The sequence below is a fragment of the Podarcis liolepis genome, assembly GCF_965112155.1.
Source record: "Podarcis liolepis genome assembly, chromosome: 16".
Classification (NCBI taxonomy): Eukaryota; Metazoa; Chordata; class Lepidosauria; order Squamata; family Lacertidae; genus Podarcis; species Podarcis liolepis.
The window spans coordinates 21569048-21596183 of NC_139567.1; the positions used below are offsets into that span (position 1 = coordinate 21569048).

The 27136-nt window shown below is 47.3% G+C and overlaps 1 long non-coding RNA gene across 1 annotated transcript in view; it reads left to right on the forward strand.

The window, feature by feature from the left end:
- LOC310696111 overlaps nucleotides 1-7629 on the forward strand; it is an 11799-nt gene extending 4170 nt beyond the window's left edge. Inside the window, exon 3 of the long non-coding RNA XR_014520434.1 lies at nucleotides 7515-7629. This is a non-coding gene — a long non-coding RNA (uncharacterized lncRNA). The remainder of the gene's footprint in view (nucleotides 1-7514) is intronic.
- The last annotated feature ends 19507 nt before the right edge of the window (nucleotides 7630-27136 follow it).

The window sequence follows — 27136 nt, forward strand, 5'->3', positions numbered from 1 at the left end:
CCAAGAGAAAGGCCTCTGGTTTTTTAGGGAAGGTACATTTAAGTACCTTTTTCATTTCATTATAGATCGTTTCCCAGAAGGCCTTAATCTTCGGGCATGTCCACCAAAGGTGATAAAAGGTACCTTCAGTCTCTTTACACTTCCAACATTTGTTATCGGGCAAGTGATAGATTTTTGCTAGCTTGACTGGGGTCATGTACCACCTGTATACCATTTTCATAATGTTTTCCTTTAAGGCATTACATGCCGTAAATTTTATACCGGTGTTCCATAACCATTCCCAGTCAGCTGACATAATGTTATGTCCAACATCCTGAGCCCACTTAATCATAGCCGATTTAACTGTTTCATCCTGTGTGTTCCATTTCAACAACAAGTTGTACATTCTAGATAGATTCTTAGTATTGGGTTCTAACAGTTCGGTTTCTAATTTTGATTTTTCCACCTGGAAACCGACTTTCCTGTCCTGTTTAAAGAATTCCATTATTTGGCGATATTGGAACCAATTTTCTACTTTATACTTCAATTTCTCCTGACTTTGTAGTTTGAACTTATCTCCATCCTGTTCTAAAATTTCCCAATACTTCGGCCATCCGACCTCCATATTGAGTTTCTTCACTGCTTTAGCCTCCACTGGTGACACCCATCTAGGGGTTTTGTTTTCCAATAGATCTTTATATCTTATCCAAACATTAAACAATGCTTTTCTGACAATGTGATTTTTAAAGGCACTGTTAGCTTTATCATACCAAAGATATGCATGCCAACCAAAAGCGTTATTGAAACCTTCCAGATCCAAAATGTCCGTGTTCTCGAGGAGCATCCATTCTTTGAGCCAGCAAAAAGCTGCTGCCTCATAGTACAGTTTCAAGTCCGGCAGGGCAAACCCCCCTCTTTCTTTAGCATCTGTCAATATTTTAAATTTAATTCGGGGCTTTTTGCCCTGCCAGACAAATTTCGAAATATCTTTGTGCCACCTCTTAAAACATTCCATCTTATCAATAATCTGCAAGGTCTGAAACAAAAATAACATTCTAGGCAATACATTCATTTTGATTACTGCAATTCGGCCTAACATTGACAATTTCAAATTTGACCATATTTCTAAATCTTTTTTGATTTCTAACCAACATTTTTCATAATTGTCCTTGTACAAATTCTGATTCTTAGATGTTAAGTAAACCCCTAGGTATTTAACCTTCTTGACCACAGTCAAACCTGTTTCCTCTTGAAATTTCTCCTTTTCCATATCTGTTAGGTTTTTCCCTAAAACTTTGGTTTTTTGCTTGTTCAACTTAAATCCAGCTACCTGGCCAAACTGTTGTATTATTTCTAATACCTTTTTCGTACTAGTGTTTGGCTCTTGCAAAGTCAATACTAGGTCATCTGCGAACGCTCTTAACTTATAATGTTTAGCTCCGACCTGCACACCTTTAACCTGCTGGTCATTTCTTATCATGTTCAGCAACACCTCCAGAACTGAAATAAAAAGTAATGGGGAAATCGGGCACCCCTGTCGTGTTCCTTTCTCTATCTTAAGTTCCTCAGTCACAACATTGTTTACAATCAGTTTAGCTTTTTGTTCAGAATATATTGCAGCCATACCATTCTCAAAACCCCGGCCTACCCCCATCCCATGAAGATTCTTCTTCATAAAACTCCAAGAAATATTGTCAAAGGCTTTCTCCGCATCCACAAAGATCAATACTGCCTTAGTGTTTATATTCACCTCTAGCTTTTCCAAAATGTCTATTACATTCCTTACATTGTCTGCCAGGTGTCTTTTAGGGAGAAAGCCTGCTTGGTCCTTATGAATCTTCTCCATCAAAACTCTTTTAAGTCTTTTTGCCAAAATGTCTGCAAAAATTTTGTAATCCACATTAAGGAGTGATATTGGGCGGTAGTTCTTGAGTTGGGTCTTTTCAGTCTCTGACTTTGGTATGAGTGAAATATATGCCTCTTTCCACGATTCAGGCGCCCTTTTTCCCTCAAGGATCTCATTACAAACTTCTCTTAGTGGTTGAGTCAACCATTCCTTCAGCGATTTGTAGTATCTGGAAGTCAGTCCATCTGGTCCCGGAGATTTGCCCAGTTGCATATTCTGAATGGCAGCCTCTATCTCTTGTTCTGAGATTCTCTGGTTCAAATCCATCTTACTTTGATGAGAGATGTTTTGTAATCCATATTTTCCAAGGAATTTGTCTATATCTTCTTCATTTTGCGGGCCTTGAGTGTAGAGTTTTTTGAAATAACTTAAAAAGCAATTTCTGATTTCATTAGGCTTAGATATATTCTTTCCATCCACCTCAAGGCTTGTAACTGTATTTAGTTTCTGCCTTTTCTTCAGTTGCCATGCTAAAAGTTTACCACATTTATTTGCTGATTCAAAGGTCTTTTGCTTCATTTGCTTTATCTTCCATTCAATCTCTTGGTTCATCAATTCCATGTATTGTGTTTGATATAACTTGATCTCTCTTAAAATGTCTTGAGACTTTGGTTTTATTCTTAATTTCCTCTCTCCTTCCTTTATCATTTCCAAAATCTTCTCTTTTTTCTCATTTTGTTTTTTCCTCTTTATTGAATTTTGTTGAATCAAAAATCCTCTCATAACCGCTTTGCTTGCATCCCAGATCACTCTTTTCTCCACGTCGGTCCTCAAATTTATTTCAAAATAGTCTTTTAGAGTCTTTTGGGCCTTCGTGAGAATCTCCTTATCACGAAAGAGGGTGTCATTCATTCTCCATCTAAATTGACCAGTTATTGTGAGCTTCATCTCCATCTTCACGGCGTTATGGTCGGAGCAAGTTTTTGGGCAGATTTCCACTTTCTTAATCTTTGGAGCCATTCCACTAGTAACCCAGATTTGATCGATTCTGGTCCAGGTCATCATTGCTTGGGAGAAAAAGGTTCCCTCTCTTTCCAGAGGGTTCCTTGTTCTCCAAATGTCTATCAAGTCCATGTTTTCAGTCATTTCGAAAAAAGTCTTAGGGAGTCTCCCTTCTTTGGTGACTGTTAGTCTTTGTGCCTTGTCCATATTGGTGGAGACCACGCCATTCATGTCTCCCATGATTATCATATTGTAATCCAAATAATCCATCAACGTTTCATGAAGTCTCTTAAAGAAGTCGGATTTGCCTTCATTTGGTGCATAAATTCCAACAACTAGAAATTTTTCTCCTTGTACTTGTATCTCCACAGCCAGATATCTCCCTTGTTCGTCTTTGAATATCATTTTTGGAGCCCATTTCTCTTTCACATATATTACCACTCCTCTCTTCTTAACTTTGTCTGATGAGATAAATTCTTGTCCTAGCCTTTTGTTTGTAAGTAATCTCCTGTGGGCTCTAGTTATATGGGTTTCTTGTAAGCATATCAAGTCCAGTTGTTCTCTATTTAATACATGAAATACTTGTCTTCTCTTCAAAGGCCCATTGAGCCCATTACAATTCCAACTGAGGAATTGCAGAGCCATCTTGCTATTTTTCTGAGGCTCCTCCAACAGCTCCCAGTTGTTGCTCTTCTTCTGATGGTGGTGGTTTTTGTCCAAACGAGAGATTCAGGATGTCCAACGCTCTCCTCTGTTCTGCAAGTGCGTCCACAGTCCCCTTCTGTAGATCCTCCTGGTATCTTGCCAAAAATTTGTCTTTATCTTGAATTGTCTTTATTTTCACCTTGTTTGCCTTATAGTCAAATGACAGCCCTTGTGGGAATTCCCACCTGAAGCGGATAGAGTTTTTCTTTAGTAGAAGGGCTAAATCCTTATAAAAGTTTCTTAAGTCCAGAATGTATTTTGGGATGTCTTTGAAGATCTGTACAGCTGAGTTTCCAATTTGCAAGGCCTTTTCAAAGTGTAGTCCCAATATTTTGTCTCTTTCCTCCTTGGATCTGAGTGTGATCAAACAGTCTCTCGGGGTCTTTCTGTTTTGCTTTTTGCCCAATCTAAAGGCAGTCGTGATTTTGAGTTCGTCTTCCTGGAGGTCCCAACAGTCCACAAACTCCCTTGTCAAGTATTCCACAAGGTTATCTCCTTCATTCTCCGGAATCAGTCTTATTTTTAAATTCCTCTCTTTCCTCTGTAACTCCCACAAGGCCAAAGTTGCATCATGCTCATAGACCTTCTTGGCGATCGGCTCTAACTTCTCCTGTGTCTCTCCCGCAGTAGCTTTGGCGTCTTCGGCAATTTGGCGCGTAGTGGCGTTTTCCTCCACCAATTTATTTATGGATTCTGTATTCTGGTTTAGTCTTGCTGAAATTTCTGTTAGTTTTAGTGTATTCTCTGAAGTCTGTTTTGTCAGAGACTCCAGAGTTTGATTTATCTTGAGCAAAGCATCTGTCACAGCTTCCATGGAGACGGCTGCTCCTTTGTCTTGTCCTGTTGTTCCTGTTGATCCAACTGTTGCGCCTGAGATTGAGCCTCTTTTCTTTGCCTGTAGCTGCTGCAGCTGTTGTTGTTGTTGCTTGGTTTTGGCTCTTGTGACTATCTCCTCTTGTGCGCCACTCATGTCAAGGTCAGTTCCCACGGGATTTATTGTCCCTTGGAAAATTCCACTGTCTTAGGCCGTGCCGGGCCTCACTTTGTCCTCTAGAGGGAGCAAATCAAAATGGCCATAGAACAAAGTTTCCAAGTATAGAAACAAAGGGGTCTGTCCAGAATGTAAAAAGGGAAGTTAACACGGTCAAAGTCAGTATTACTAAAAACTTGTTGCTTTAGATTGCCACAGTTGCCCAATTTATGCTACTTCTTCTTGTATTGTACAGTAGCCAGGCACTGTGGAAACTTTGTATCAAGGTATCACTTCACAGGGAAAAGTCAGTTCAGTATGGTACAAAGGCAGACCGTTTCATTTTCAGATGGATGAGACAGCAGAGGTTTTTTTACTTCTAACAAATCATGCAGTTGTTGTTCAAATTCACCTCCCCTCTGCCCTGCTAGCTAGAGGGGAGATCAAAGGGTCTAAATGTCCGGTTAAGCTAATCAAGTAGCAGGTTTAAACGGATGCAGGTTTAAAGCTCCGTTGCTTTCACTTTCATGCAGTCGGGGGGAGGCAGACTTCCTTTGTTTAGATCTCCCCCGTTTTTAGCCCAATTTTTGAAATTTAAAAGGTCCCGGTTATATTTCAGCTCTTACTCACGGGGATTCAGTCCAAATTTTCTTTTCAGGAAGGAATCGGCGCTCTCCGCTTATGGCGACGCGGCTTCACTTCGCAGGCTGGGTAGCGACTCTCAGCACCGCGCTCACTCCCGATGTCGATCCGTAGCCTTTAAAAAGGCTCTTTCACGGTACCGGGGGGCGCAAAGGTGCCCACCGAGTCTCCTTGTTCTCAGGCTTCAGCGCCTGGGATTTTAGGGGTCCCCCGCTTGCCGTAGCGGGTAAGACCCGAACTTGCGAAGCAGTCCTTCTCCGGAGCTCGGAGCTAGGACCGCCATTAAGCGCTGGCACCGACCGGAAGTCCCAGTTCTTCACTTATCTTAGAGCAGCCCTCCAGATGTGCTTCCTGAGGGTGGCTGCATCAACACCACTGATGAGACCCAATATCTAAAACAGGGGTGCCCAAACTTTTTTCAAAGAGGGCCAGATTTGATGAAGTGAACATGCGTGAGGGCCGACCAAAGTTGTTGAGCTGTTTAGCTTTTTTCAGGATTTTTTTTTAAATAATATTTTTATTGCTTTTTTCCAGGATCAAATACATCGTCAGAGATTCACCAAAAGCGACTTTACAGAAAAAAAGAGAAAGATTAGAAAAAAATATATTCATATTTTCCAAACAATTTTTCATAATCTACTGGACTTCCCCACATCCTCCACACCCTGCATTCCCCACAATAAAGAATAACAGCAAATTGTTACCTTGTTTCATGCGTTTTTGTACTTTCATCTAATTATATTTTAGATTTAGGGTACTTATTGTTAAATCACTTCTTCCCATCATCAATCCTAAAGAAAAAAACATTACTCTAAACTTTGGTCTTTTCGCGGTCATAACTTAATTTCCACCATTTTCAAATTTGATTGCTGAAGCTAATTTCCCAAAGCTTTTTTCAGGATTTTACCCCAGGACATATATTGCCACGGGGGTCGGATTAAATCGACCGGTGGGCCGGATTAGACCCCCAAAACAGACTTTGGGCATGCCTGATCTAAAAGCTCTCACCTTTGGTCCCACAGACACACACTTCTACAAACCTGGAGACACAAAGCAGGGACCTCTTCTGGTGATCTTAGGATCTGGAGTAGGTGGGGGAGGTTTTCTAGGAGGTGGTTCCCAATGTCTCCTATCACTTCTCTCTTAGGGAGTGGAAATGCCCTTCTCTTAAAAGCATTCACTCCATTTCCAGGGTCCTGTACTGGGAAGGTTTTTTCTGCTTGCCTGCTGCTCAAGATTTGCCATTCCCAGGATGATTGCCTGGAGCTGCATCAGCCTCCTAAAGGCACAGGCTACTTTCAGCTTGGAGAGTGACTGAGCTGATCATGATGGGGTAGGTGGGAAACATTCCATTAAGGAATGCACCATTGAGGGCAGCACAGGAGATCTGTCAGTGTGGGTGATGGACACAGATCGCAGATTGCTCATTTACTGGAGGAGAGGAAGGCGTTGACTGCTTCCTGGGGAGCATATTGCACTGTGACAGAATGAGAAATGAGAGGCCTTCTCCAGGAAAGTATATGCCATGCCAAAGTGTGGGCAAAAACCACCGCTCAGTGCCAATTTAATGCATCCCCCAAAGGCCTCCCAGGCAGATGTTTCTATCTCTTTTGATCTTCCCTATTACCTCCTGCCCAACCCACCTTCTCTCTCCCTCTCTATACCCTTTCAAGAATGAGACCCTGGTCACCTTGTCCTGAATTGCTGGGAACAGCTGTGGCTTGTGGAAACAAATAGAAGCACCTTCATTTTTAAGAGAAATGATGCATTGAGCCAGCCAGCTGCCCCTGCCTCTGTTGCTCCGCCGTACGTGAGCACACAAGTTTTGACAGATGGCACGGCTTTGAGTGACTGCTTCAATTTTTATTCTTTCTTATAATCCACGGCTTGAGTTCCAAATACTTTAAAACCATTACCGGCCCATAGATCACCCCAAAGTGCTAGAGTCCGGTGCGCTTAATAACCCTCTGGAAAGTGCTATCAATCAGTAGAGGGAAAACACCTAGCAGCAAACTGTTTAGTGCCTAAGATACCTGCTTTTGTCAGAGACGGATGGGACTGCAGCACTCTGCAGAGGTTCCTCGATGCCAGTGTTTCTGCTCTCTTCTCTTTGGGGGCTGGAGGCAAACCTATTAGGTCTGGTCTGAACATTCAACCGTTTTGAATCTCAGCTGTTGGGGGGGGGCAAACCTGCCCATTTCAGTTTCTCTTAGTTTCTCAGTTATTCAATCTTAAGTTCAGTTCTCGTAGCATATAGTCCAACTGTGGAACTCACTCCCACAGGAGGCAGCAATGGAGAACTGCATTGCAAAATTTAGAGAAGAGTGAATTTAAATGAATGACTATGTTTCTGTTTGTGTATTGTTTCAGAAAACTCAGGTAGAGTAAGTGCACCATTAAATGTGAGCTGAAAAGAATTTATTTCCCATCTCTACTCTCAAATAAAGAGCAGCTATGTCAGGAGGATAGATGTATTTCCTTCAAAAATAAATAAATCGTAAGTATATTCACTCACCTCCTCACTTCATTGCTGCTGTGGTTTTCTTCTCCTTAGTTAAGGGGGGGATATCAATTAGTAAGGGACCATGTGATAAATGAGCTTATGCTGTGAAATTGTGTAACCAATCAGATTTGTACAACTGATGGGGAGATAAAAGCTTCCAGATAAGCCATCCCACCCAGGGACTCCAGCCAGGGAACACGGATGATATTGCAATGCTATTAGAATTCGACCTCATTTGACCATGTGATGGTGTCAAGGCAGGAAAATGAAAGCCATGGCAGGTGAGCACAAGAGCAGGTAAGGTAAATTCATAGGCAAACCTTTTTAAAGGAAAGTTGAAAGTTGGTTGAAAAGGGGATGTGTCTTCATGAGAAACCATCAAGAATTTATTGCGATTGGAAAAAATAGACATGCAGATTAGCCAATGTTTAATTTGACGTTTGTGATTCAGGCTTTGGGAATTTGGGAAACCATAAGCCCTGCCATCACCACCACATTTGGCTATATGAGGGGGATGAGATGTCTCCCTGGGTTCCTTCCAAGATAACCTGTGGTCCCTTTCTTCCCTTTGTTCTTAGACTCATTCATACCTTCAGTGTGAAGAAAGAGCCCAAGGTTTGTGCTTCTGACAACTTCTTAGAGGAAGTGTCTTCCTTTGCCTTCCCTTCCTTGCTGAAGTGTCAAAGTGGCATCAGGCCAGATGGAGAACAAGTGAAATCAGCAGCTTGGATTTTAATGTGCTCAACTGATGAAGCACCTAACAGATTGTTTAGGGAAGTGAAATGTTAAGCTAGGTGACCACAGTGGTGACAAACTGTCATTCATTTTAGCCGGGCGAACAGATGCTTTCCATTTCCTCTTTAGCACAGACACCTTGGTACAAAATGAACATTCTGTGTTAGTGTCAAGAGTATGAAGTTCAGGGCTAAGGATGTTAGAAGTCCAAGTTTAACCTGGGCTAGCCGACCAACTGATTCACAGGCGCTATCCTAAGCATGTTTACTCAGGTGTAAGTCCCACTGGGCTCAGTGGCTCTTATTTTTCAGTAAGTGTGCTTACAATTTAAATAATAATAATATTCATAACATTTATATATATCACTTGATTGTAATAAAACCTCTAAGTTGTTTACAAAACAACAACAACAACAGGAACATTATATGCATCAAGGAAGACAGTTAAAAACAGGTATTTAGAAACACTGAACCTAACTGTAATCTAAAAGTGATTAAAACATGTGCCAGCATTTTACATGTCTGGATAGGCTTGCCTAAACAAAAATGTTTGAAGCAGGTGCTGAAAAGAGTATAGCAGAGGCACCTGACTGATGTCAATAGGCAATGTAAGGTTATCAGGGGGTTACTCGAGAGCAATCAGGCAAATGCCTCCCTGGTTGGCTGTAAAGCCTGGTTATTGGTGCCAAAAAACCTTCACCATGCAGAGCATCACTATTCCGTGGCTCACTCATTCACTGGCAGAATCTGTGAGTGGGCGGTCCTTAAACCTTCCCCAGCAGAGTAGTTTCTTGACGCCCAGTCTGCTTTTCCCCTCTCTGTGCAGAAGCCTACTGCGCAGGGAGGGTGTGGGTAACGGAGGACATCTCTCCTCCCCGCTTTGCTCAGGCAAGGTGTCCTGGCACCGCCTCGCCTCCTCCGAGCCCTGAAGCTCCTCTCCACTGGAGGCGTGGTTACTCTCCTCCACTGAGGAGGTGCTGCTTCCCACGATCTTTGGGGGCTCTCTGTAATCCATCCGGCTTTCCCCCTCTCGTCCCTGAGCCGATGGCAGTTCCCTGACAGGCAAGGAGTTCCAAAGTGTAAATGCTTGCACTGATCTCCTTCATGGTATGCTAACGGAAACCTACATTTTTGTAAAGCAATGCTTTCTAATTCAGTGCATTTTTGATATGTTATTTTCAGCAATACCTTTTTTATTCACACTTTGCCTCCTCACACAACTTTTTCATACATATCTATCATCTCTATTAATTTGAGGGCAAAATTTAGGGAAGTGCAAATTGAAAGGATTATTGCATTTTAGTTCACATATTGGGTTGGAAAGTGTGCAGCAGGTAGTGTTGCCTTTAAATGAAAGTGGAATCAAATTCCTCCCCTATCCATAACTCTACGTGTGCCCTTTTTTTGAAAACTAGGATGAGAAGGCCCGAAAAAAAATAGGGAGAGTGCATTCAGATAACCCTGAAATATGACTGCTTAAAGTTCAGCCTGACTGAATCGCCAGATGATGGGCAACCCAATCCACTGTCCTGTTAAGTTGAAATATTAGTGTTGATGGTAATTCAGTCCTATTGATTGGACCGTTGATCACTGTGTTTCCCTTCTTCCTCCTTTAATGTTAACCTGCTCCTTGACTAGATAGATGAACCGCACACCCCACATCCAACAAAGGCCTCCTTTGTAGTGACTTGTTACTCAAGTCCAGCGGCATTCAAGTGATACGAACCTGGATCAATGAGCAAAGCATGAGTAACTTCACAGTAATAACACTTAATTAAGAGCTGTCTGTGCCCAGCAGTAGCTAAGGAGGATTCTGCCGTATCAATCAGTGCTTAAATGTGATGCAGTGTAATCTACTGTCAGGGAGCGTGAAATCTCTCAAGGGTTATTTGAGTTTGTCCAGGTCTCATGGATTGATCTGATGTTCCCACGTGACCACCAATAAACATCACTCCACTTGCCAGCATGCACAGATGACCAAGTGATGAGCTATCCTCTTGAAAACAAAGTTCTATAATGTCACTTTTGCACTGCTGCTGAATACTGGATGTCAGAATCAAGTCCCTTGCTTGGAAATATCCTGCCCTGGTTGTCTCAGTTATACTTGCTATTTGTCAACCGGTCACATCCTGATCAGCAGCAGGAAGTACTTAGCAAACAACCTGGGAGCAGGGGCGTAGGAAGGGGGGGTGGTCCGCCTCGGGTGTCATTACTGGGGGGGGGGGTGACATTCGGCGCCCATGAACCACCTGTGAGGTAGCTTGTAGGCTGTCTCCACCTTCCCTGACCCCAGCAACTATTCCGCCTGGCTGCCTTCAGGTGGTGCAGGGGCTCTGATGCTGAGATGGGGGCTCCTTTAAACTTCTCCCCTCAAGGGAGAAGTTTAAAGGAGCCCCCAGCCATGAACCCCCTCAATGGAAAGTGAGATGGAGCCTGCACCTCCCCAGCTGAGCAGCCCTGATCTAGCTCCTACTCCTGTGCAAGCAGGAGCGGGGTTGGGATTGGTTTAGCACTTCCTTATTTTAATAATTTCAATGTGTGTGGTGTGTGTGTGTGTGTGTGTGTGTGTGTGTGTGTGTGTCAAGCACCGGGTACCACCTGACCTTGCAACAGCACTGCCTGGGAGGAGGTCGAAAAATAGTCCTTGCACCAGAAGTCATAAGAGCATAAGGAGAGCCCTGCTGGATCAGGCTAATGGGCCACCTAGTCTTACAGTGCCCGACTAGCTGCCTGTGGGGAACCAGGAAGCAGGAGCTGAGCACAAAGGCACTCTCCCCATCCTGTGGTTTCCAGCAACTGGCATTCAGCAGCATTGCTTTCTCTGAAGTCCAAGTCTTTCAAGTGCAATGGCTGCCAGTTGAGGTCTCCAGACTGTTCTTTCTTTTTCAGATTTACGTTTTCTAATAGCATAATTTATAGCCAAAAGTATAACACATATTAAAAATACAACAAGGAAGTGGAATATAAAACGGGACATGGAAGACAGAGAGGGCAAAAAGAGCAGAGGCAAAACAAGAGGAGAATGTATGGGGAGAAGAAAGTTAGCAATCAAGGAGGTAGTCTACCAATGACTATTAGCCATTATAGATATGTTCTACCACTGCAATCACAGTCAGGAATGCTTCTGAATATCAGTTGCTGGAAATCTCAGAAGGGGAGAGGCCTCTTGTGCTGAAGTCTTTTTGCAGGCTTCCTACAGGGCAGTTGGTTGGCTCCTATAAGAACAGGACACTGGACTAGATGGACTATTGGTCTGACCCAGCAGGCTTTTCTTATGTTCTTATATATTACATATATGCATATATAATATACTGCATTGCAAAATTTTCAGAAGTGCAAATGTCAAAGTTTATGATCTTTTCTGGAAAGTGTGAACTGGATATGTTTGCATTTAAAATGTGAGCCAGACTGAATTTCTCTCCCACCCCTATCTAGACATGGTGACTTCATTGCTGGTCTGGGGGGAAAAAGTGGTAGTGCTGCCCTCTCTTCTGTCCACCCTTGTTCACTACAACTCTGTTACCACGTTGGGGTGTGAATCTGTATTCTAGGGGATGTCTGATTTTGATGAATATATCGACGATACGTGCTCATGTGAATGACCAATAGGACATTCCTGACCTACAAATATGCTTTAGAGTTTGCTTGAGACAAAAAAAACTAAGGGCAGCAAGAGATCCATGAAAATGGAGTCTGATCCAAGTGGGCAAAAGGGTCACTACCAACCTCAATCAGCCCCCAGGCAGTCCCCGCTTCTGTACATCCAGTCCAGGGGGAGGCACTGGGTCCCACTGGAGAAAATGCTTTATGACATCCTCCCCAGCCTGGTTTTGTCCAGTTATTGTTGGACTGGACTCACCAAAGGTTGCTCCATTAGGACGAATAGGACACTGCCCCACCAACCTCAATCTGCCCTCAGTCAGTCTCCACCTACCTGCTTTCTTTTTTTCAACCTGTCTAGAAGGTACTCTTCCTGTCAGCTTCCTTAATCTCAGTGTTGCCCTTGTATAACTCAGTAAGGAGGGAGATGGGGACAAAACTTGAATTAGTGGCTTTACCTGTCATTGGCTCTGACACCACCTATTGTTGGACTCTCTGCTTTCCACACTACTGCGTCTTAATGAGCACCAGCCACCCTTGATCCATGAGAACCCCTTGAGGTCTTCCTTATATTCTCTACCCTTCAAACTCCTCAGATCTGGGAAGGACTTCCCCATTTTACTTGAGGCAAGAGCTTGCCACAACCTAGAGATGTGCACCCACATACACACCCACCTAAGAAATTTGGCTGGCGTGATCCAAACTCTTTGGAAAGGGCTGTAGCTCAGTGACTGAATATTGGCTTTGTATCCATAAGGTCCCTGCTTCAATTCTCAGTGGCATCCCCAAGTAGGACAGGGAATATCTCACATTTGAAACTCTAGAGAGCCACTGCCAGTCAGTGTGGTCAACAATGAGTTGGATGGACCAATGGTCTGACTCAGTGTAAATAATAATAATAATACAGTGGTACCTCTGGTTATGAACGGGATCCATTTCGGAGGCCCATTCACAACCTGAAAAGAACACAACCCGCGTCTGCGCGGGTCGTGATTCACCGCTTCTGCGCATGCGCGTGATGTCATTTTGCACGTCTGCGCATGCGCGAGCGGCGAAACCCAGAAGTAACCCTTTCTGGTACTTCCAGGTCGCCGTGGGACGCAACCTGAAAACGTGCAACCTGAAGCATACGTAACATGAGCTATGACAATAATAATAATAATAATAATAATAATAATAATAATAATAATAATACTGCACCCACCTGTCTGGTGTTCCCCAGCCACTCTGGGTGGCTTCCAACACTTACGTTTGTTTGAGGAAGGAAGGGACCCCCAAATTTGGTTCTGTTTTAGCTGAATTCTTTTGTGACAACCCTCCTTCAAACCAAGCATCCAAGCAGCAAAATGTTTTTAGGGAGAGCCAAGGATGGTGTCATGTGATCCCCAGTGGATGCAGTCACTCTTGAGAAGAGTCTTGAATGGACTGGTGCGGACAGTAGCTCACCCTCTCCCTGCACACCATCCTTTTGAAACCCTGTTGCTTAATTGCAAGGCAATGCTAATGCCTTGCACTCGGCCGCCTGAAAGCTTTTGCCGTCCGGCTGCTGCATTCCGCACTTAGCAAGCACACAGCCATTTGCCTGTTCCTTTGTCTTCGTTGCGACGGTAGCAAAAATCGCCGCTAATGTACTTGCCTCTGTCATTGCGATGCATCCATAAATAAAAGGGGATAATAAAAGCATTCCCCCTTTTTTCTACTCCTTTTCAAGTGGTGACAGGAGCTACTGGGCAAATTACATTTTTATTTTATTTTTGTTGCTTAAAAAAAAGAAAGAAAGACAGTAAAACGGTTTCAGTGTTTCTCATAGACTAATAAACAACCACTTTACCCTCATTTGCAGCCTTTTGTAGATGTAGTAATAAGAGCATTTTGTCTCTGACTTGCAACAAAAGGCAAATAAGCAGAAGATACCGAAACTCTATAGAATTTCACTGGCATGAAAGCAGAATGCTTCTGTTGCGTAGGTGGGAGGAGGGCAGAACTCAGTGATGACTGATGTCTTCCATACCTGCCTCTGTCTCTTAGCTCCTATCTAGTGGTCTTCAAACCCAGCTTTTTGCAGCAGCACCTAGTTCTTAACAGAAGAGGTAACATCATGGTTGGGGCTGTACTAAATGCAGGTTAGTGCGTGTGACTGGTGTAAGGGTTAATGCATGTGACTGGTGTAAGGGTTAGAGTGCTGGACTAGGACCAGACAGATTCAAAGCTCTGATCAGTCATGGAGCTCCCTGGGTGACCATAGGACACTCAGTGCCTTCAGCTTCACCTTCCTTACAATATTGTTGTGAGCATTTGATGCAGGGGTGGGAGGGAGAAGAACTGTGCATGGTTCCTGGAGCTCCTTAGAGGAATGGTGGGGTAGGAAGGTAATGAACATCCTCCAAAGGCAAAACCAAAATCCTTTCCACTTACAAAGCTAGCAGGCCAAGGATTAAGGGGCATTATCCCCTTGCGTGTCATGACCAGCAATGATAAATATTGCAAGGTCTCCAGTTAAGGAGACAGAACAGGTCCAAAGCTCTGAGGCTGTTAGGCAGGAGCTCTCAGAACAACCTCCCGTAGCACCACAGCCTGGAACTCCATGGGCACCTTCTCCTAAGCCTGAGGAACCAAATGCCTCCCACCGTACTCCACCAGTCTGGGACAGCACTAGGAGGGAAGGCATGAAACAAAGAAGTGCTCGCCTTCAGACCAGAGGGTTAGCCTTTTAAGACTCCACAAGAAGGTGGAGCTTGGAGGAGGTAGTCTGGAGGCAGGGACATAAAAGGCCTCAGTCTGCTTCTGCCCTTTGATGGAGCAAGTTGCTCACAATGAGCTGTCCCGGGTCCTGAGACAGAAAGCAACATGAGTCAGACTAGAAAGCAACATGGCAGAGCTTGAGAGGGGGAGTCTGGGGATAGAGGCTTAAAATGGCTCAGTTTGCTTTCAACCTTCATTGAGGCAAGTTTCTCACAAGTTTTTCTGTGCTTCTGTAACTCTTGCCCCATGGCTCCAGAACCAGACCAGTATACCAGTTTAGGACGGGGAGAAGAGGCATGTATATCCTAGCCAGTCTCCATCCACTGGAAGGCAAACAACTGCAGAAGGGAGTCTGCTTTGATGTAGAGTTTGGGATTTGATATCCCGCTTTATCACTACCCGAAGGAGTCTCAAAGCGGCTAACATTCTCCTTTCCCTTCCTCCCCCACAACAAACACTCTGTGAGGTGAGTGAGGCTGAGAGACTTCAGAGAAGTGTGACTGGCCCAAGGTCACCCAGCAGCTGCATGGGGAGGAGCGGGGAATCGAACCCGGTTCACCAGATTACGAGTCCACCGCTCTTAACCACTACACCACACTGGCTCCCTGCACAGTTTAGAAACCTGCTCATATACCTTGGTTGGCAGGATGGTGGTGGATTTTGCTGCCTCAGGTGATGGAATGTCTTGGGTGAGCCAGTCCTGCTAAGCAGGGGTTGAGATCCAAGAGTGTGATCAGTAAAATAGAGCAGCTGCCTAGGCCCTGTCTCTACATCAGGAGCATGGAGTTGTATCCAGTGCCAGCCAGACTCAGAGGAAACACATTAAAATTAATAAACATGGTCAACTAAGGTCCATTAATTTCAGTGGGTCTACTCTGAATGAATATTAGTTGGGTATGGTGCATGTTGCTCAGGCTAACCAGTAAGCTGTGAGGCTAAACTCTGAAAGGCCTGGTGGAGGTTTTGGGGGACCAGCTGACTGAAAGTGTTCGGGCGGGCTGGTCCAGCAGCCTAAATGGAGGCCTTGCACCACAGAGCTCGAGGTGCCAGACACAGAGTCAGGGTGAACTACCTTCATGAGAAGGTAGTCCACATTAAGGGGCAGTAAATAAAAATGGATGGCAGCCTGCTCATGCTTTAAGGAATTCTATTATTAATGCAGCTTCCAAATCCACTTGTAATGAAAATTTTATATTAAATCTTTGTGATCTCACGTACTTGATAATCCGCAGAACATTCTCATCCTCCTTCAAATGCTGTTGCCTTTCATTGTATCTTGTGGTGGTGAATTCCTTAAATTAATTATGTGTTGTGTGAAACTGACCTGAATCTCTCTATCCAGTCCACTATCCTGTTCTCACAGTGGCCAACCAGATGCCTGCAAATTCTCGAGCAGGATTCAAGCAGAAGAGCACTCTCCCTTCTTGTACTTTCCAGCAACTGGTATTCAGAAGCATTACTGCCTCTGATTAACTCCTAGTGCCATATTTATGAAAGAGGAAGGGGGAAATATCTATGTATCTACCAAGTCCCATTATGGGGACAGGCAGATGGTGTTTAAGCCCCAACAATGACATTTATTTATTGAAGGCATGCACACAAACCCCATGCACCCCAGTGGCTGGATTTAGCAGTAAGCAAAATGAAAAAATAGCTATGCAAACACAATTGCCCGATTCAGGAATAGGAATCCTTCGGCCCTCCAGAGGTCATTGGACTACCGTGTTTATATTTTTTATTAAATCATTTCACACATCATATTTGTTTATGTCAGTTGGTAAGAATTGTTTTTAACCCAATCCTTTGTCATCACAGCTGAACTACATGTTCCATGACCTCTGGCTATTGGCCATGCTTGCTGGGGCACATGGGAGTTGTAGTTCAGCAACATCCGGGTGGCCAAATCTTCTCCATATCTGGTCTAATGTGAAAGGCTAATTGAGACTGCCATTAATTCAGAATGATGTCAAAGGGATCTCTTTGCATGGAAGCCTTTACATGCCCCCTGAAAAGCACTACTTTTCTCATCTATATTCGGGGTGGGAGAAAAAGCAGGAATTTGTTACTCACTGATTGTGAGAAGCATTGTCTTCACTCTGAATTGGCTGTGTGATAGTCAAATCCGATGAGTGTCATTGTGAAACCAGTTCAGAAGGAAGGCAGTGCTTGAGATGTCCAACTGCACCTGCATGCTATATGATTTTCTGGTATAGCTATATGAGGGGAAACAGCGCTAAAGGATTTGCAGTGTCCTCCCTCCCATCACAAACACTGTGATGAAAGGCTCTTACATGAGCATAAGAAAGAAAACTTTATTCAAGGCTTGCAATGGTGCAAATCATGTTACTGGTACAAATAGTCAAAGACATCATAGGCAACAGCATCAGGGATCTGAGGCTGGACAAAACCTGTAAAGATCTCTTCACAAACCACCACCCCCTTCCCACCCCAAGCATTTAAAGGTGAGACTTTGAACACTCACTTGCAAGACTCTCCCTACAAGTCTGGTGGTCTTGGAGCCCCACCCTTCTCTGAAGGGCCTAGGCTCCTGTCACTGGGATGGGAGCAAGCCCCCCCCCAGCTGCTGCTCCTCCAGCTGCCCCACTTTTCCACTTTGCTGGTAGCCCCTCTCCCTCATCGCTAGGGAATCTCTCCATTCAGTGCTTCAGATAGCAGGATTGCCTCCAACCTGGCCTTGAGAGGCACAGGACCAGAGAGGGACCACTTTCCATCTTGGACTGCTCCCCACTGATGGCATCCTTCACACCCTCCTCCTCTTCTTCCTCATCTCACAGCAATGACGACCTAAGCCCAAGCCAATCAGAATTATCCACCTCAAGATATGCAAATAGGTAGAACAGAGAGTTTATGAGCTGCTATGGAAATAAGGAAATGCCATGTTTGGAGTGGTAACATTTTTGCCCTCTGAAAACCTCATTTTCTGCTCCCAAACTGTAAAAAATGTAGCATGGTCATATTGTAAATGAAGATAGTGTTGTCTTTATTATTGCAGCAGCCCCATATCTTTGGGGAGTCTGACCTTTGCTCCTGTCCTTGGAAGAAAGGAGAGCAAAGCAATCCCATCACAGCAAAAGTTACATTCTTGCCTAAATGAAAATATTTCTCTGAGCTGAGAAAAATGATTCCTGACTCCATAGTCAGGAAAGAAGGGGTGGGGGAAATAGAAGGGGAATAAAACGTTGTGGCATAATAAAGAGCTGGAAGAAGCATAATCGATAAATCTAAAGTTCAGGCTATTTTCTTCCAACCACATCCGCTCAGTTGAGTTATTTATATGAGATCCCTGTTAGCAGTTTGGGAGGGTGAGAACATCAAGAGTCTCCATCCTGACTCTCAGAGAGGAGAGAAAATGTAAATGTCCTACCATTTAGACATTGGGTGCAGGGGACCATTGTCATTCTGAGGGCCACATTCACTTTTTGACAACCTTCTGGGGGCTGCATGCCAGGGGCAGGTGGGGCCAGAGGCAAAATGTGGGCAGAGCAAGGAATATGAATTATATCTCTGTACAGTAGGCTGGTTTCTATACATGCTTCTCTCCTTTCTCTAGCCACTCTCCTGGTGAGCAAAGAGCACGACTGGAGTCCAAGGACCTATTCTGGAGAAGATGTGGCCTAGGGAGAGTATCAGGGGCCAGATAGGGAGGGCTGCTGGGCTGCTACCAAGACTGAGCCTCCCCACCCTTATTCTAAATGAAACAATAGACACATAGCAAAGGCAGCACAAATTGAACCACTCATGAACCGCTGTTGAAGTTGATCTCCCCAAAGCTTCTTAAGCCACAACATCTCTGTTGCCCAACCATTACCTCTTTGCCTTGCTCTTGCTCTTTCTGCTAGGATGGATCTTAGCCATTTCCTGCCCCTATAGAATGCCCCTTTCCAATTAGTAGGATGTTTGCTGCAAGAAATTGTGGTAGGCAGATCTGGCAATTTCCCTCGCATTTCTAGATCCATTTATGAGGGCTTTTTAAAAAATAGTACTTCTGTGAGCTGCACCCCACAGTTGCATTTCCACACCTGACCTCACCAGTTTCCATACATTGAAGGGCAAAGATTTGCACCAGTTAGCCTGCAGTACTTGTGGGGTGATTTATGATTTAGATAGGTGTGGGCCAGTTTCTCAATTTCGGCTTCTTCCCCCCCCAAAAACCCCACACACCTTAAGCTCACTTTTCACATCAGTTCACAATTATTATTTTTGAAAGTCCTTGTGGAAATTCATCTGCATTTTCAAGCAGATTTCTCCAAACTCTACAGATTTTGTATTGCAATTTTGCCTAATATACACATTTTTGCACAGCAATTTACTCTAATACAATGCACTTTTGCATGTTGTTTTCACTAATAAATTCATGCAAAGATTACATCCATATATCTTCACCAATATATGCATTTAATGCACACTTTCCCCTAATATATGTGTTTTTGTTCATATTACCTGGCTGGAGAATTGCTTTGCAGAATCTGGAGAAATGTGAATCTTGAAGGATGTCTGTGTTTTGGTTCATGTATCCATTTGGAAAATGTGAATTAGGTACACCCTTGTGCAAATTAATTGAAACAAAAAATAAACTTGGTAGTTTATTGTACAAAAATGCAAACTGTAGAGAAACTGATTTGGATCCTTTCCCCTTCAAATACATATTCAATGCGTCACTCGTCTTGCAAGGTGCTTTGTCGAAGCAAGTAAGCGTCATATCTAGGAGTTGTTTTTTTCTTACGACCACACTTTCCTTTACATTCAGGAGAAACCGATCCAGTTTCCTGCTTCAGGTTGATGACACGGCTGACAGTTGCTAAACTCACACCAACCACTGAAGCAATCTCTCGATACGTCTTAGCTGTGTGTTCGCGCAGAGTTACAATCTTCGTACGTTTCCTAGGTGTCACATCCATCTCGAACGGTGGTCAAATCACATCTGGTTAGGTTTCTAAAAGCTGAAATACTGTAGCTGCTGATGTAATGATTGCATCATACACTACTGTGGTGGAACAGGATTCTAAAATCTGATGCAATACAGTAGCTGCTGATGTCATGATTGCATTAGCCGACATAAAAAAATGATCAAACTGACTTTTCATGTTTGTTTTGAGTACAGAATTACAAGTAAGATAGAAAACATGTGTCAGGGCTGCCGCCCAGTCCCAGCTCACATAGGACCAAGTCAGCCAGCGTTCAGTTTCAAAGAGTCTTTATTGGATTACAGGTTCCATTTCCAAACTGCAACGTGCAGCCCTACTTCTTCTAGGTCAGAACGACGAAGACCCGTCTGAGTCTCCGCCTCTAGCGCACCAGCTTAATACCCTAGCCTTGCTCCACCTCCTGCGCCTTTCCTTCCGTCTCTGGGTCCTCCTGCCCCCCTGGGTCTCTCCCTTCCTACTCTCTTCTGACGCGGACCCCCCTGACCCTTCCGCCTCCTTGCGGCGGGCTTTGGGACCCGGTTCACTCTCTGGGCTGCTGACTGCGCCAGCTTCCGTTACATTTGAACTTGGCGCGCGCGCCCAACTCTCCACTTTCCTCTTGATCGTTTCCTCGCTCCCCGAGGTGGGCGTGACTACTCCTGACTCATGCCCTCCCTCCTTCTGAAAGTCTCCGGAGCCCGATATCTGGTCCCCTTTCTCCCCGCTGCTCCCGGCTGGGAACGTGGGTCCCGATCTCCAACTGCTGCTTTCTGATCCCTCTCTGGACCCTTCTTCCTGGGGTGTCCCCCTGCTCTCCCCCCTTGCTCTGGCTGCTGGCGCTCCCTTCTGGGAATCCTCGGACTCGCTAGACAGGCTCGGTGATCTCGGGTCGTCATCCCCACTCATCCTTCCTTCGTATTCCTCCCCCTCGCTCTCTGTCTCCTCCCTTCTCTGCGTCTCTGCTCCTGAACCCCTGACATCCATCCCCCCCTCGAAGCCCCCCCTTCCCCCCTCCCCGCTTTCAAGGGTGGTTGGTGGGTGCTCCGTCATCACGGGAGTGAATGTCGGATACAGTTCGCTCCCCGTTGCTGGCCGCCAACTGAAGACCTCCGAGTCTTCCTCCCCGCGTTCGTCAACGGTGGTCTCCTCCGCCTCCATTTCGGTGCCGCCGTGCTCGAAACCAAGGTCCTCCCCGCAAACGTCCATGTCCGTCTCTGCGTCTGTCGCTGGACCTGGTGTCTCCTGCCACTTCCGGCGCCACTGCTCCTCTGGCCGATCGTCCCACCAATACGAGTTGTCGGACGCCGAACCCTCCGGTGACCCCTCTGGGGAACGTGTGCGCGGTGCGGGTTCCCCTTCCGAGTCGAAGCCATGGAACGTGCTGGAGGAAAGCGTGGGCGTGAACAACCAGTCATCGAAGAAGCCCGCTGGCATAGGTCTGTGTGGGAAAAGGGCATGAAACTCATCCTTGAGCAGGGGTTCCTCCAAGGCGTAGTCCGGCACCCAGCTATTAGTACTGGCCCGGGTGCCCTCCCTTGCTAGTAGATATTCTACTCCGTCTTCCCCCCATCTGGAGTCCAAAATCTCCGTGACTTCGTTGATGGGGTCCTGCTGTGGCAATCTTCCCACCTCCGTCCGCTCCGGAGACTGACTCGGTGCCGTTCCTGGTTCCTGGAACCTGTGCGGTGCCCTGTAGGGAGTGAGCACCGACCTGTGGAACACCGGATGCATCCTGGAACCCTCTGGTAGCACCAGCCGGAAAGCCACCGGGTTGATCTGCGCTTCGACTCGGTATGGACCAAGTTGCTTGTGCCCTAGCTTCCTCTTGGCTAACGATCGGGTCGGCACCGCGTGGGCTGCCAACCAGACCCAGTCTCCCACTCGGATCTCCTCGCCAACTCGCCTGTGCTTGTCAGCTTGGACCTTGTATGCGTGCTTCGCCAGCTCCAGCTGCCGTCTGAGTTGATCGTGGACCTCTTGCAACTCAGATGCGAAAGCGTCCGCCGTCTGTGGTTCCCCTTCCCCCACTCTGTCCAGTCCCGGGAAGGTTCTGGGATTCCTCCCATTGTTGGCGAAGAACGGCGTCACCCCTGTGGATACGTGTTTCGTGTTGTTGTAGGCGAATTTGGCGAGCGGCAGGTAATCCACCCACGTCGCAGGCTGTTGATTGGCATAGCAACTCAGGTACTGCTGCATGATGGCATTGACCCTCTCCGCTTGCCCGTTGGTCTGCGGGTGCCTTGCCGATGTCAGGTTGATCTTGACGTTCAGGAAGCCCATCAGCTTTTGCCAGAAATTCGAGATGAACTGGCGTCCGCGGTCGGACAGTATAGACCGCGGCAGCCCGTGCACTTTGAACACGTGATCTATGAACAATTTGGCTGTTTGTTCTGCCGTGGCCACCTTCGCACACGGTAAGAAATGTGCCATCTTGGTGAACAAGTCCACCACCACTAGTACAGCTGTCTTGCCTCTCGAGCTGGGTAGATCCGTGACAAAGTCCAGGGCCACTCTCTCCCATGGTTCAAACGGCGTTTGCAGCGGTTCCAGCAGTCCCGCCGGTGGTTTGTGCACCGGCTTGGCCCTCTGGCAGGTGTCGCACCTCGCGACGTAGTCCGCGACTTCCCCCCTCAGTCTGGGCCACCAAAAGTCTCTTGCGACCAATTCCACCGTTTTTTCTGTGCCAAAGTGCCCGGCCGTGGGTGCGTCGTGCAGCTGCTGCAGTACCCGGGCGCGAAGTTCGTCTCCCGGCACGTAGACGGCCCCTTTACGTAAGAGCAAGCCGTCTCGTATCTGGAACTCGTCGCCCTTCGCCGTGCCCTTGTGCACCTCTGCCATCTTCGCCTGCGCGAATGAGTCGTCCGTCAACGCCCGTCGCACCGCATCCAGGTCTACTGTGGCTGAAGCGCACGCCCACGCTGTTGGCGCGAAGATGTGCATGGCCGCCGCTGGCGTCGCCTCTTCGAGGTACTGCGGTTTTCGGGACAGGGCATCCGCCATGATGTTGGTGTCGCCCGGGACGTACTCAATTCGGAAATTGAAGTCAGCAAAGAACTCCGCCCAACGGATCTGCCTCTGGTTCAGGAACCGAGCCGTGCGCCAGTGCTCCAGATTCTTGTGGTCCGTGCAGACCTGCACCGTGTGCTTGGCGCCGATCAGGAAGTGCCTCCACGCCTTGAAAGCTGCATGAATGGCAAGCAGCTCCCTATCCCAGATGGTGTAGTTCTGCTCCGACTTGCTGAGCTTTCTGGAGTAGAACGCCCCCGGCCTCCAGACCCCCTGCGGGTCCTTCTGCAGCAGTACCGCTCCCACTGCTCTATCGGACGCGTCTGTCTCCACCCTCAGCGGTCTGCTGGGGTCGATATGCAGCAGTTGCTCTTCCGACGCGAAGAGACGCTTGAGTGTCTGAAAGGACCGCTCCGCCTGCTCCGTCCAGATGAATTTCTTTGTCTTGGAGCTTAGCGTGTCCGTAATAGCTGCCGTCTGCATCGCGAACCCCTTGATAAACTTGCGATAGAAATTGGCGAATCCGACAAACCTCTGGACCTCTTTCCGGTTGCGCGGGCTCTTCCAATCCAACACCGCACGAACCTTGGCGCTGTCCATGGCTAGCCCCTTGTCCGACAGCTTGTAACCCAAGAAATCCACCTCCGTCGTGTCGAACTGGCACTTCTCCAGTTTGGCATACAGTCTATGCTGCTGCAGCCTCTTCAGCACCTCCCGAACGTCCTGGTCGTGTGCTTGCTGCGAGTCAGAGAATATCAGGATGTCATCCAGAAAGCAGACGCACTTCTTGTAGAGGAGTCCCGCCAACACGTGATGCATAAAAGCTTGAAAACAGTGAGAACCGTTTTGCAAACCAAACGGCATCACTCTGTATTCGTAGGTGCCCAGAGGCGTGAACATGGCTGTCTTCCACTCATCGCCCTCCCTCATGCGGATGAGATTGTACGCTCCTCGCAGGTCCAACTTGGTGAACACGCGTCCCTTGCGCACCGTCGCCAGCAGGTCGTCAATCCTGGGCATAGGGAAATCGGAGGGCTTGGTCATTCTGTTTAAGAGGCGGTAATCCACGACCAATCTTTTTTGGGGCGTGTCCTTTTTCTTCACGAAGAAAACAGGACTGCCCCCTACTGCGCTGGACTCCCGGATGAAACCGCGCTGCAAATTGTGATCGATGAACTGTTTGAGTTCCTGTAGTTCGTCCTCAGACATGGAATATAGCTTCCCCTTCGGCAGCGTCGCCCCTGGCAGGAGGTCAATCTTGCAGTCATATTGCCTGTGCGGTGGTAGCTTGTCTGCCTCTTTCTCGCAGAAGACCTCCAGAAAGTCCGCGTATTTGTGGGGAACTGCTTGCAACGTTCCCAACTGCAGTTGTGAGTCCTCCTCCTCCCCCTCCTGCCTGGGCAGGATGCAGTGTTCTGCGCAGTAAGAGGAGCCGAAGATCAGCTGTCTCTGGTACCAAGCCAGCGTTGGACTGTGCCTGTCCAGCCAACTCATGCCCAACACAATGGGCGTGTCCGACAGTCGGGTGACATTAAAACTGATGACTTCCCTGTGGTTACCAAGTTGCATCACCATTGGTGGCGTCTGCTTCACCACCTGCCCCCCTAGCAACTCTCTGCCATCCACTGTGACGACTTGCAGGGGCAGAGTGGCAGGCAGCAGCTTTATAGCGTGCTGCTCCACAAAATCCTGTGCTATAAAGTCTGCGTTGCTTCCAGAATCCACAGAAAGCGGCACTTCGATGGTGACTCCATTGGGTAGCTGGAGAGACACTGTGAGTTGCACTACTGGTTTGGGTGGGAGGGGGTCCGTGGGTTGCAATATCGCTGGGGACTGCTTCACTGATGCGTCTGGCTGGGCCCCAGTGCCTCTGTCTCCAGCCAGACATCGTCGTTTCCCTGCTGGGCTTCGCTGCATTGCGTGGCCACTTTCACCGTTGCGGAGGCTGCAGTGTGCTTGGAGCTCCTCTGGGGACACTCTTTCGCCAAGTGTTGAGGGCTCTCGCATATGTAACACTTCCTGGTCCCTCTAGGAGGTTTAGTCTTGACTGCTGTCGGTGCAGAGGCTCTGCTAGCTGACTGAGCCCTGGCGCCTCCCACTTCCATAGTTTCCACTCCCCCTCCTGGCGGAGGTGTGGATTGCGCACGCGCTGCTTCCCTTGGAACGAAAGAGAAACTTCTCGCTGCTTCGCGCCCTCCACGTCCTTCATCTCTGCACCATGGACGTTCTTCCAGCCTCACCCCCACAGTCAGCGCCCTTTGGACCACCTCCTGCGTGCTTCGGGGCCTCTCCCCCCTCGCAATTTCATCCTTCACAGCAGAGCTGAGACCCTCCCAGAACAGGTCCCTGACTGGGGGCGAGTCCCGGTCCCATTCCAATGCACTGACCAGCGCAAAAAAGCGGGCGTGGTACTGCGGGACGCTCGCCCTCCCTTGTTTCAGTCCATGAATCTCCCGTCGGGCAAGATCCACATCAATGGTAGACAAAAAACATGCATCCATCGCTTTGATAAAGGCATCTGCACTCTGAAGCGCCGGATCTTTATCCCTCCACAAATTGCGCAGCCACGCTTTCGCATCCCCATGCAAATGGGACAGTATAAACCCCACTTTCTCTCCCTCATCTCTAAAGTCTTTTGCCAGCAGTTGCAGTGCGCACATCACATCTGCTCGAAAGTTGGGGTACTGTTGTAAATTCCCATCGAAGTGAGCCACCAGCCCTCCTGCTCTCCGTGCCAACCCAACCCCCTCCGGTCTGGGTCCTGGCTGCCCATGCTTAACCCATGCTTCAAACCTGGCGTGGAGATCTCGGTAGGCGGCTGCCGCATCCTCCTCCCTTTTCTTGGATGCCAGTACCTCCGCATTCAATTGGGTAACTGCCTGTTGCAGCGCTGAAACTTTCTCTGCTTCCGTCATCTTTGCCAACCGTCGTGAGCTTGCTCCCACACACCGATCCCCTCCTCCAGCTGCTTCTGTCTCCGCTGCGAGGTATCAGGTGTCAGAAGCTTGAGAGACGGGTCTTACTGTCAGGGCTGCCGCCCAGTCCCAGCTCACATAGGACCAAGTCAGCCAGCGTTCAGTTTCAAAGAGTCTTTATTGGATTACAGGTTCCATTTCCAAACTGCAACGTGCAGCCCTACTTCTTCTAGGTCAGAACGACGAAGACCCGTCTGAGTCTCCGCCTCTAGCGCACCAGCTTAATACCCTAGCCTTGCTCCACCTCCTGCGCCTTTCCTTCCGTCTCTGGGTCCTCCTGCCCCCCTGGGTCTCTCCCTTCCTACTCTCTTCTGACGCGGACCCCCCTGACCCTTCCGCCTCCTTGCGGCGGGCTTTGGGACCCGGTTCACTCTCTGGGCTGCTGACTGCGCCAGCTTCCGTTACATTTGAACTTGGCGCGCGCGCCCAACTCTCCACTTTCCTCTTGATCGTTTCCTCGCTCCCCGAGGTGGGCGTGACTACTCCTGACTCATGCCCTCCCTCCTTCTGAAAGTCTCCGGAGCCCGATATCTGGTCCCCTTTCTCCCCGCTGCTCCCGGCTGGGAACGTGGGTCCCGATCTCCAACTGCTGCTTTCTGATCCCTCTCTGGACCCTTCTTCCTGGGGTGTCCCCCTGCTCTCCCCCCTTGCTCTGGCTGCTGGCGCTCCCTTCTGGGAATCCTCGGACTCGCTAGACAGGCTCGGTGATCTCGGGTCGTCATCCCCACTCATCCTTCCTTCGTATTCCTCCCCCTCGCTCTCTGTCTCCTCCCTTCTCTGCGTCTCTGCTCCTGAACCCCTGACAACATGCTTTGTTTCAATTAATTTGCACAAGGGTGTAGGTTTGCCTTTAATAGTGAACTGAACCAAACGTCTTCCCCATCCCTAGTGACAGGGTTTTCTCTGTTGCCTCACCTGGGCTTTAGGTCTCCCTGCTCTGGCAGATTTGCTTGGTTCCCTTCCTTATGACATGTCAGAGCAAATGGAAGATCTTCCTGTTTGACTTGATTCTCTGTGTTGTTGTTATCTCCTGCCTTCAGCTTTTGCTATTTTTAAAGAAAAAATAAATGAATAAATAAATGCTAATGGCTGTTTTGTTTTTGTTCTATTAAATGTTTGATTAAGTCCCTTGGGCGTCTCTACATTGAAGCAAAGAGATATAACTGTTTTTAATAAATAATAGAAAAATAACTACAGACGTTGAGCCTTGCCCTGTGTCCATCTGTTTCTGCTTCTCCTCCTGATGCCCCAGGCCTTTCTCTAGCTGCTTGGCTGCAGAGCTGGCCCAAGAAAATTTTAAAGCCTGGAGAAGGTCAAGATGTTACATGCCTGAGAGCAGAAGTCTTGCTTAAGGGGTGTGCAAGGCATGCTGGGTAACACATGCTGCTCTCTTTTCTCATGACTGCTGCCTGTCACCCTGCTCCAAATCTGCCACCTGAAGTAGCTGCCTCAATCTTCCCCATGGTATAGCTGGCCCTTCTTAGACCCACTGCTCTATTTTCTCCTC